This window comes from Herpailurus yagouaroundi, unplaced genomic scaffold (genome assembly GCF_014898765.1).
Source record: "Herpailurus yagouaroundi ecotype Mexico unplaced genomic scaffold, PumYag 187, whole genome shotgun sequence".
Lineage (NCBI taxonomy): Eukaryota > Metazoa > Chordata > Mammalia > Carnivora > Felidae > Herpailurus > Herpailurus yagouaroundi.
This window is the reverse complement of record NW_024412418.1, coordinates 505,916-514,495: the sequence shown is the minus strand read 5'-3', so window position 1 is coordinate 514,495 and position 8,580 is coordinate 505,916. Positions and strand designations below refer to the sequence as shown.

The 8,580-nt window shown below is 57.4% G+C and overlaps 1 long non-coding RNA gene across 1 annotated transcript; it reads left to right on the top strand.

Moving 5' to 3' along the window:
* Nucleotides 1-8,004, top strand: LOC121043321 (uncharacterized). Its single transcript, XR_005796788.1, has 3 exons — nucleotides 1-207; nucleotides 5,808-5,861; nucleotides 7,484-8,004. It is a non-coding gene; the product is annotated as an uncharacterized LOC121043321 (long non-coding RNA).
* The last annotated feature ends 576 nt before the right edge of the window (nucleotides 8,005-8,580 follow it).

The window sequence follows — 8,580 nt, the reverse complement described above, 5'->3', positions numbered from 1 at the left end:
GGTCCCACCCTTCAGAGCTTCATCTCAAAGGCCACTTCTTCCAAGGAGCTGTCCCTGATTCTCCCAGGTGAGTTTGAACTCTCCTTTTCTGCAGCCTCAGCACTACTTGGATGGAATTGTCCACTTTAGTCGTATTTGTATACCTCTCCAATCCTGCTCTCTGCCCACCTCTCTCACATATGCAATGGCCTGGGAGCTCCTTTAAAGGTAAGCGTGGTCCATCACTATTCTCAACTTCATTCGTTTTTGAAAAACTGATCCATTTAGCGAACTGAGTAGCTACTACGTGCTAGGTACTGCATGTACAGGACCTCTCTGCTCTGGGCTCTTCCTCTGGGTGACTGGCATACAGTGGGACAAGGGCACTGATGGAGGGATGCTCAGGGCACATTCAGGGATAACTTTGCCCTGGGCAAGCATTTCCTCAGGCTCCTGAATACCAGGCCCTGGCCCCGGGCACGATGGGGGAATGCAAGCAGGAGTAAGACCAAGCCCTGCCCTCCAGGATTGTAGATCCATAGAAACAATATGATATGTGCCCAAATATGGCTCTGACCAAAGTGCTATGAAATCATAGGAGACGGAATAATGACTTTGGCCCTGGGGAAATCTAGAAGTTTCTCGAATGCCTAGTACTTGCACCAAGTAGGAGCTTCTTAAATCTGCTGAATTTAACTGGGTGGGAGAAGGGGCTATAGCGGAGACTGAAGAAGACAAGGAAAGTTACAAGGAGGGAAGGGCAATGACAGAGCATTTTCATAACACTTGCAGAAAGTGGCCTTGCCGCCCACCCCAGAGGGATGTCTTGTGGATGAATGAGATCATGAGTGTGCAGTGTTCTGAACTCTTGGGAAGAAAGGATCTCTCTCTCTATGTATATATATATCACTGACATTATTAGTCTATTCCTGTCCGACCAGTAAGTCGTTCTTTCCAGGGAGCCTGTATCCCCCTGGGAAAATCAGGTGTACCCTAGGACAGCTTGATTCTCTCTTTGGGTCTCAGTTTCCCCATGGAACGAGGTGGTCCTGAATGTCTCTGGCTCCTCCAGGGAGCTGCTCTGTGGGACACCTGTGCCTGCTCAGGAGATGCCCTCTGTCTTACCCTGCCCAGCACACCCTGGGCTGAGCACAGGAATCCGTATGATGTCACAAAGGCCGCTCCCAGTCTTGTCCTGCGAGTTAAACAAGGGCATGCAGAAAATGAGACAAGTGTGGACTTTTCGCCCTGAATGTCCCCCCTGTCAATCTTGGGGTAGAGGCTGCGGGCCTGCATGCTGTGTGGGCCCCTCCCCTCCATCCAGGTCCAGGGTCTGGGTTCCCCTGGGCAGGACCGAGCCTTCTCCAAAGCCTCACGGGCTTCTCCCTTTATGGCCAGAGTGTTGGGGTACAAAATGCCCCCCATGAACAGGGATGGGGACTGTCGTAGGGGAGACAGAAACATCTACCAAAAACCTCCTTTACCCCCTTGCCTGTGTGCTTCCTGCTCATTCACTGTGCTTGGCTACTATATGTGTCTCTACCCCTTCCTATAAATCAGACACCCTGGCCGTGTCCCTGCCTCCCCTCTTCTCCTTACCTGGCACACGTAACTGGTGACCAGGCCTGGCCTTCCCCCTCCCCGGCTATCTCTCCAGTCCTTCTCAACACCCCTGCCCTCACCCACGTCCTCTTGTGTCTCACCAGCTTCCTCCCTGGGTCCCCTCCTCTGCCTCCTGCTGGCTCCCCTCCCATCCACTGTCCTGTGCGCCAAAGCGCAGGTGCAAGCAGGTACGACCATGTCGACGTCCAGCTCGAAGCCCAAAGCGGTGGGTCCCCACCGCTCTTGGGGAAAAGTTCCTCTCCTGTCTGGCAGGCAGGGCCATCTTGACCTCCCCAGAGAGGTGAAGTGATCTGTGAGGAAGAGCTAGGGAAAGGATGGTGTTGGGGACACATTTCAGAGAGAGGGATGGGCGAGTGCAGAGGTGGGAGAGGTAATGATGCCCGGTGTGGGAAAAGTCTGAAACCTGACTGGGGCGGGTGTTCCCGGGGCATCAGACACACCTACTGTGTGCCAGGCGCTGCCCTCATGCTGGGCCTACAGCAGTGACCAAAACAAAGATCTCGTCGGGGAGCTGGTGTCTAGCAGGGGGAGAGAGGCAATGGTAAGTAAATGTCATACGACGTTAGGAAATGATGAGTGTGGTAGGGAAAACCGAGGGTGGGGAGAAGTGAGGGTTATCAGCAATGCTGGGGATGGATTGAGGAGGTGACGTGTGGGCAAAGACTTGAGGGAAATGAGAGATTTAGTCTTGTGGCTACACGGGAAGCAGTATAGGAATAGGAAGCAGTCAGTGCAAAGGCCCTGGGGTACAGCTGTGCTTAGAGGATTTGAAGCACAGCCAGGAGGCTTGTGGGGCTGGAGCAGAGTGAATGAGGCAGTAAGGAATTGGAGAGGAGGTCCGGAGAGAAAGGGGGAGTGGGGACAGCAGGTCACCGCAGGAACTGTGGAAGACGGGAAGCTTCTGGAATATCTTGCGAGGTGGAGGGACGTGAGCTGACTCCTACTCTCAAAGGATCACGCCGGCCGTGTGTTGAGGGAGCAGGCGCAGGGAGACCAGTCAGGAGGCTGTCGCAATGATCCACGTGAGAATCAATGGCAACTCAGACCAAGGTAGATGCCGTGGGGGTGGTGGGTTCTGGATCTATTTTGAAGGCAGGACCGACAGGATTTCCTGATGGATTGGGTGTGGGTCATGAGAAAAAGGGAGGAGGCAACCTCACCCCCAAGGTTTGGGCCCGAGCAATGGAAGGATAGGATTGCCATCACCCGGAATGGGCAGCCGGCATCAGAGCAACACTCTTTCTGTCTTCTTTCCATTATTGCCCACCCAGAGAGAACCTTTTTAGACATTTTTCCAATGGTCATCGCCTCTGTAATTCTCACACCGGAATTCAAGTGATAGCATGATGCTATAATGCATATGCGTTTATGGGCTTTGGCCCTTTGGAGGGTCACAGACCGTTGCAGCATCGAAACGTTTTTGTTCCCCGAGAACTAATTTTCACCCCCTCGGGGGCGATGGCGGCCCCGCAGAGGGTGCGTGGTTCCAGCCAGCGGCCTGCAGGAGAGGAGCTCAGGTTGGAGCTGTCTGCTCCAAGGAGGAGGCGTCGAAGCCACAGTTGGGTGTTCGAGGCCCAGGCTGCAGGTATGGGTTTGGCCGTCATGGGCATACAGCCTCTGCTTGAAGCAGTGAGCCCAGAGATGGCCGGTAGTGAGTCCAAGACAGAGACGAGGACCAGGCTGGGGGCTGGGAGAAGAGAAGGAGCCAGCAGAGGAGACCACGAAGGAAGGCGCGGAGAGGTTGGAGAGGACCAAGTAAGCACTGCCAGAGGCCTGGGAGCCAAGGGGAAAGAGTCGTTTACGGGGGAGGGGGTGCCAAACTGTGTCAAACGCGGTGGAGAGGCCACTGGAGATCTTGATGGAGTGTGGGAGGAGGGGGTGAAAGCCGGATTGGAGTGGTTTCAGCGGAACAGGAGGAGGGGAGCAGTGACAGCTCTGAGGAGCATCCCTGCAGAGGAGGACAGGGACTGGGTGGGAGCTGCTGGGGAGGTGGGATCACGACAGGTTTGAGTGAACCGGGGAGGGAGAGCGGTGAGCTGGTTCTCTGGTGGGAACGCTGGGCTGGAGGGTAGAACTGAAGCAGTGGAGGCCGAGGGAGCTCGGGGAGACCTGCTGGAGGGGTGTCCTTGAGCGGAGCAGAGGGCTGGGCTCGGGCGCCCGTGCCCGGCGCCCGGTGGAGGTGGCGGCGTGGGTGAGCACGGCTCTTAGGGCCGGGGAGGCAGAGCGCGTGGGCGCAGATGCTGGTGGGGGTGGACGTGCCCGCGGATCCAGAAGCGCTTCTGCGAGACTGGATTGCGTTCAGAGGGTAGGAAACAAGGTCAACGCTGAGAGCGAGGGTGGGGGAGGCGGGGGTGTGGCGAGATCGTGAGAAATAGTCACCCACGAGAGCAGGGTGGTGGGCGTGAAGGGGTCTCCAGCAGAACGCCTTCCTGCCCCAGCCCAGGACTGGGTCAGCCGCCTAACTTCTGCACTTCCAGGGCTCCCCCACCCCGCCGGGTTCTGGGTGTCCACCACTCTGTTTGCCCCGAGAGAGGACCTCTTCTTTCCCTCAGCATTTCCATTCCCAGGCAGGCAGCCAGTGTTTGAATTCTCCACGGCTCACCTGCTGGGTAACCTTGGGTGAGTGTTTTAGTGTCCCCGTGCCTCAGTTTCCACATCTGCGAAATGGGGACAATGGTAGGAGCGTGGCCTCCGTGCTGTTGCTCTCTTGCACCTGTTGCCTGGCACGGATGAGGGCTCGGGAAGTGAAGAGTGAAGGCGAGGATGAAGGGAAGGGAGTTTGCTCCCGGGCCCTGCACACCGAGGAGTGGGGTGAAGAGGGCTAACATCAGATCTGCGTCCTGGCTGACGGAAGACTCTGTCTCCCCAGCGCCAGTGCTCAGCTCCCACCATGTAGCTGGGGACCCTGACATAGCTCTCGGGGGGGCGGTGGCCAACTGGGGACAGACCCACCAGTGCGGCCCAGGACAGTCCCTAACTCAGCCCAGGGCCAGGACTGGTGCAGGGAGGAAGGGAGGGAAGGGCTGGAGTTGGCATCTGTTACCCCGGCCCCACCCTCGGGACTTCCTCCCCAGCCTGGCCCTTCCTGTTTTCCTCCCTGGACCCTGGAGGCCATTTCCTCCAAGGAATTAGGGCAGGATGTTGCTTTCTCTTTCCGGAGCCCAGAGCTTTCTGCACTCGCAAACTTCCAGATCTGGGCCATTGGGACCCCCGAGAAAACAGTCTGCTGGCTAGCCCCTTCCCTGAAGCTGTGACTCCAGGGGCTCTGCTGGGGACCTTCAGTGTGAGGGTGTGTGTGTGTGTGTGTGTGTGTGTTTGTGTATGTAAGGGTAGGAGGATCCACGGGGGGCAAATGTTGCCTTGTATTCCTCCAGTGGGCTGGCAACACACCATGGAAAGACCGTGGGCTGGGAGCTGGCACCCCTAGGAGGGGGCACACAGCCCTGGCATGGGCACCAGCTCTGCCATGACCAGCTGGGGCCTCTTGTTCCTGGAACCTCACTCATCCCCCACCCTCTGCAACCTGGAGGTAGCAATAAAGACTCCCTTATATGGGGCCTGCCAGGAGCAAGCGCTAATGGCCAGAGTGGGCTCTGTGGATTGTTACGAGATCTACAGTGTTCCTTGCGGTACCCACATGCCTGGCAGAAGGAGTGGGGAGGGAGCTGTTAAGTGCCAGGTGGCATTCAGGCTGGAGTGGGGGTGGGGGCTGATGAAGGGCGCAGCGAGGCCCTAACCCTGCCCTTCAGCCTCTCAATGAGCTAGCCAGCACCTGCCATCAGCTGGGTTCTCAGGCCTGGCTGCCCTGATCACTCCTGTGCCCTGCAAGCAGGCAGCCTGAGAGAGCCCTGCCTCCAGGAGCCTCACAGAAGCTGGCTGTTGCCCCCTTCCCGTGCCTCATAACCTGCCCTGCCCCTCAGCTCCTCCCTCCGGCTACCCCGGAAGGGAAAGGTCAGTGTTGCCAGGCAGGGTCCGGGAGCAGTTCCTGGAGCTGCGGGACTTCGGTCACCACTGAGCAATGCCCTCCCAGTACTGCCAGGAGAAACCAAACAGAAAGGGCTTGGGACGTGCCTAAGGATGCACAGCCATTCTTTCTGGGACAATAGCTGCCTCCCTCCACGACAGCTAGACAACCCCCCCCACCCCCGGGCTGCCCCTCAGGGGACTATGGAATTAAAGAAGTCACCCCTTTCTTCTCCTACCAGGGACGCCGAGCCAGAACTAGTATGGCACAGAGTGACGACGAACATTTCCTTTTGGTGAGCGCCTGCTGTGTGTCAGGCGGTGTTCTGGGGGCTAGGAGCACAGTGCTCAATGAGGCCAAGTCTACCCTCGTGGGGCTCGTGGTACTGCATTCGATCCTTTTATCACCCCACGTGGTCAGTATTTGCAGGTGGAGAAACTGAGGCTCAGAGAGACTAGGGAGTGAAGTGAGGTCCTATGGTCAGTGAGTGTCAGAGCAGCGATCCGAGCCCAGATCTGTCAGACTCCATCCACAGCCCGATCTCTTCACCCTGTTAAACCAGGAAGAGACTGGACGGGAGTCAGAAGGTGGGCATTAGCCACTCCCTGGGGTCTGGGCTTTAGGACAGTTTTCCCTTCATTGGGCCTCAGTTCCCTCATCCATAGGTGATCCGCAAAGTTCATTCCAGTATTTCTGCAATTTTCAAATGTCAAAAGACCTAGCAGTCTGTCCGCCCAGACGATCCAGGCAGGGATTCCTTTTCTTCCCATCGCCGCACCCTGGTTGGTAGGACAGGAGCCCAGCTCATCCATGAACAAACCTTTGCGGCATAAGGGAGAAATACAAGCCTTGATCAGGCTTGGACCCTGACCTCGGCTTTGCCACGGTCCTCGAGGTGACCCTGTTTTCCATCCCCATCGCCTTGACTCTGCCTCTTCTAACTTGTGTTCCCTTGGGGAAGCCCAAGCCCCTCTCTGGGCCTCAGTTTTCACGTTTATTGGAGGAAACCATTTCTGATGTGCCCCTGACTCTGCCCATCCGATTCTAAAAGCTTGTTGAGCCCTTCATGGGGGCCCAGCCCTTTCTGGGAACGGAGACAGGCTCAGCCTGTCTGCTGGCCGTGAACTCTGCGCCTGCCCCACGCTCTCCCCATAAACCAGAAAGGGAAGAATGACCTGTCTCAAACTGGTCCTAGGGCTCCCCTGTCACCCCCCCCCGTCCCCCTTGTCCCCACACCTAGGCCCTGAGTCCCCAGCCCCACCACGAGGGATGTCTCCTCCACCTCCTCCTCCCAGCTAGTCCTGAGGTGGAGAAGACACGAGGCGGGCAGCCAGAAGATCACGACAGGTAGGGCTGGATGGTGGCGAGGGCTCCACAGAGACCACGCTCAGCAGAATGGCATGTCTCATCGTGGGCACGCCTGCCAGGTGGTGGGAGGACCATTTCTTTTCTTTTTTTATCCCCATCCAAAGTGGCTGGGAGGGAGGGGGGCCCAGGAGGAGAGACTCCTGAGATGAGACACAAGGATCTATGACTTAGGCTCAGACCGGGGCGGGGCACCAGCACCCAGGGCACCTCCCATCCCCCCTGCAGACCCAGGCCCTAGTCCTTTCCTTCAGGCCTCTCATAATATTAACCTTGTTGGCTTGAGTGCCCCACCCCATTTAACAGATGAGGCAGCTGAGGCTCAAAATGGAGAAATGACTGGCAGATAGGGGAGCATGGGGTCAGGCCTCCTGGGAGTCCTCTGTCCTCTTCAGGCATGGATAAGTGTTTGGAAAGCTCACCCATCGGAAGGAAATGATCTCCCCTCCTTTTAGTAGAGGGATGGGAAAGAGGAGGCAGTAGGGAAGAGCAAAGAGGCTAGCCCAACTATGGAGAGTTCCCAGAATTCACTGTGCTTCCTCTGCACTCCAGACCTCTGCCTGGGCTGCTCCCGTTTCCTAGAACTCTTACCTCCACCTGACTACATCCTACTGACCCTTCAAGTCATGGTCAGACGTTGCCTCCTCCAGGAAGCCCTCCTGGCTTTTCCACTGGACAGGGAAGCCAGGTCACGATGTTACGGAGAGCCACTTCCGGGTGAGACCAGAAGGGGCAAGCATCGTGCTCAAGGTAACACAGCCAAGCGGCGGCTCCTCACCAGGGCTCTGTGCCATCCGTTGCCCCGCTCCCCCCACCTGGCAGCCTCCCGGCTCTGGCCAAATAACCCGCCCCAGGCCCCGGGGACGCAGCGCCAGAGGGAGGTAACAATAAAAGCTTATCAAACAGCATGTAGGAGGCAGCCACAGATTTCAGAGGCTAAGTAATCTGTGTCTAATGTTCACTTAGCAGAGCGTGAGCCTCTGACATGTCAGCGCTCGCGGTCTGACCCTGCAGTGGCCGGAGCTTTTGAAGCTGAGGGAAACGGAGTCATCCTGCGTTCCTAGAGCTTTCTACCCGGGCTGCGGTGCAGGTGGGGGAGTTTTCAGGTGCCAGACCATCCTGGTGGCCCCAGCTGGCTGTACCCAGGGAAGTGAAGCATCTTTCTCGGTCCTGGAGAGGCTGTTACAGATGGGGAGACAGAGGAGGCTGGCCGCGGGAACCCACCGCTGAGTGATTTCAGAGCCTGGTTTTTACCTGTGAGCCTCTGCTGCTGCCTAGTGCCCTGGTGCCCCTCTCCCAAGGGGCATAGAAGAGGGGTCCTGCACTCTTCCAGCATCCCCCTCCCCCCATGACCATGGAAAGGATGCCCCGCATGGGCCACCTTGGGCCCAGCCTCACCTCTGAGCCCACATGCAGGAGGCCTGCCTCTGTCATCTCCCTGTTCTATCTCAGATCCTCAGCCCTCCTGGACCTCAGTTTCCCCATCTGTCAAGGAGCTGGAAAGCTCTCCAAGATTCCATGGTTCTACAGCATCTTACGAATGATGAATAAGGCAGTTGCTTCACAGCCTCCCCGCTCTGCTCTGCTTTTCCTGTTTTCCACAGCTCGGGGTCTTTGTTTTGTTCCGGGAGTGAGGTCTGCCGGCAGCC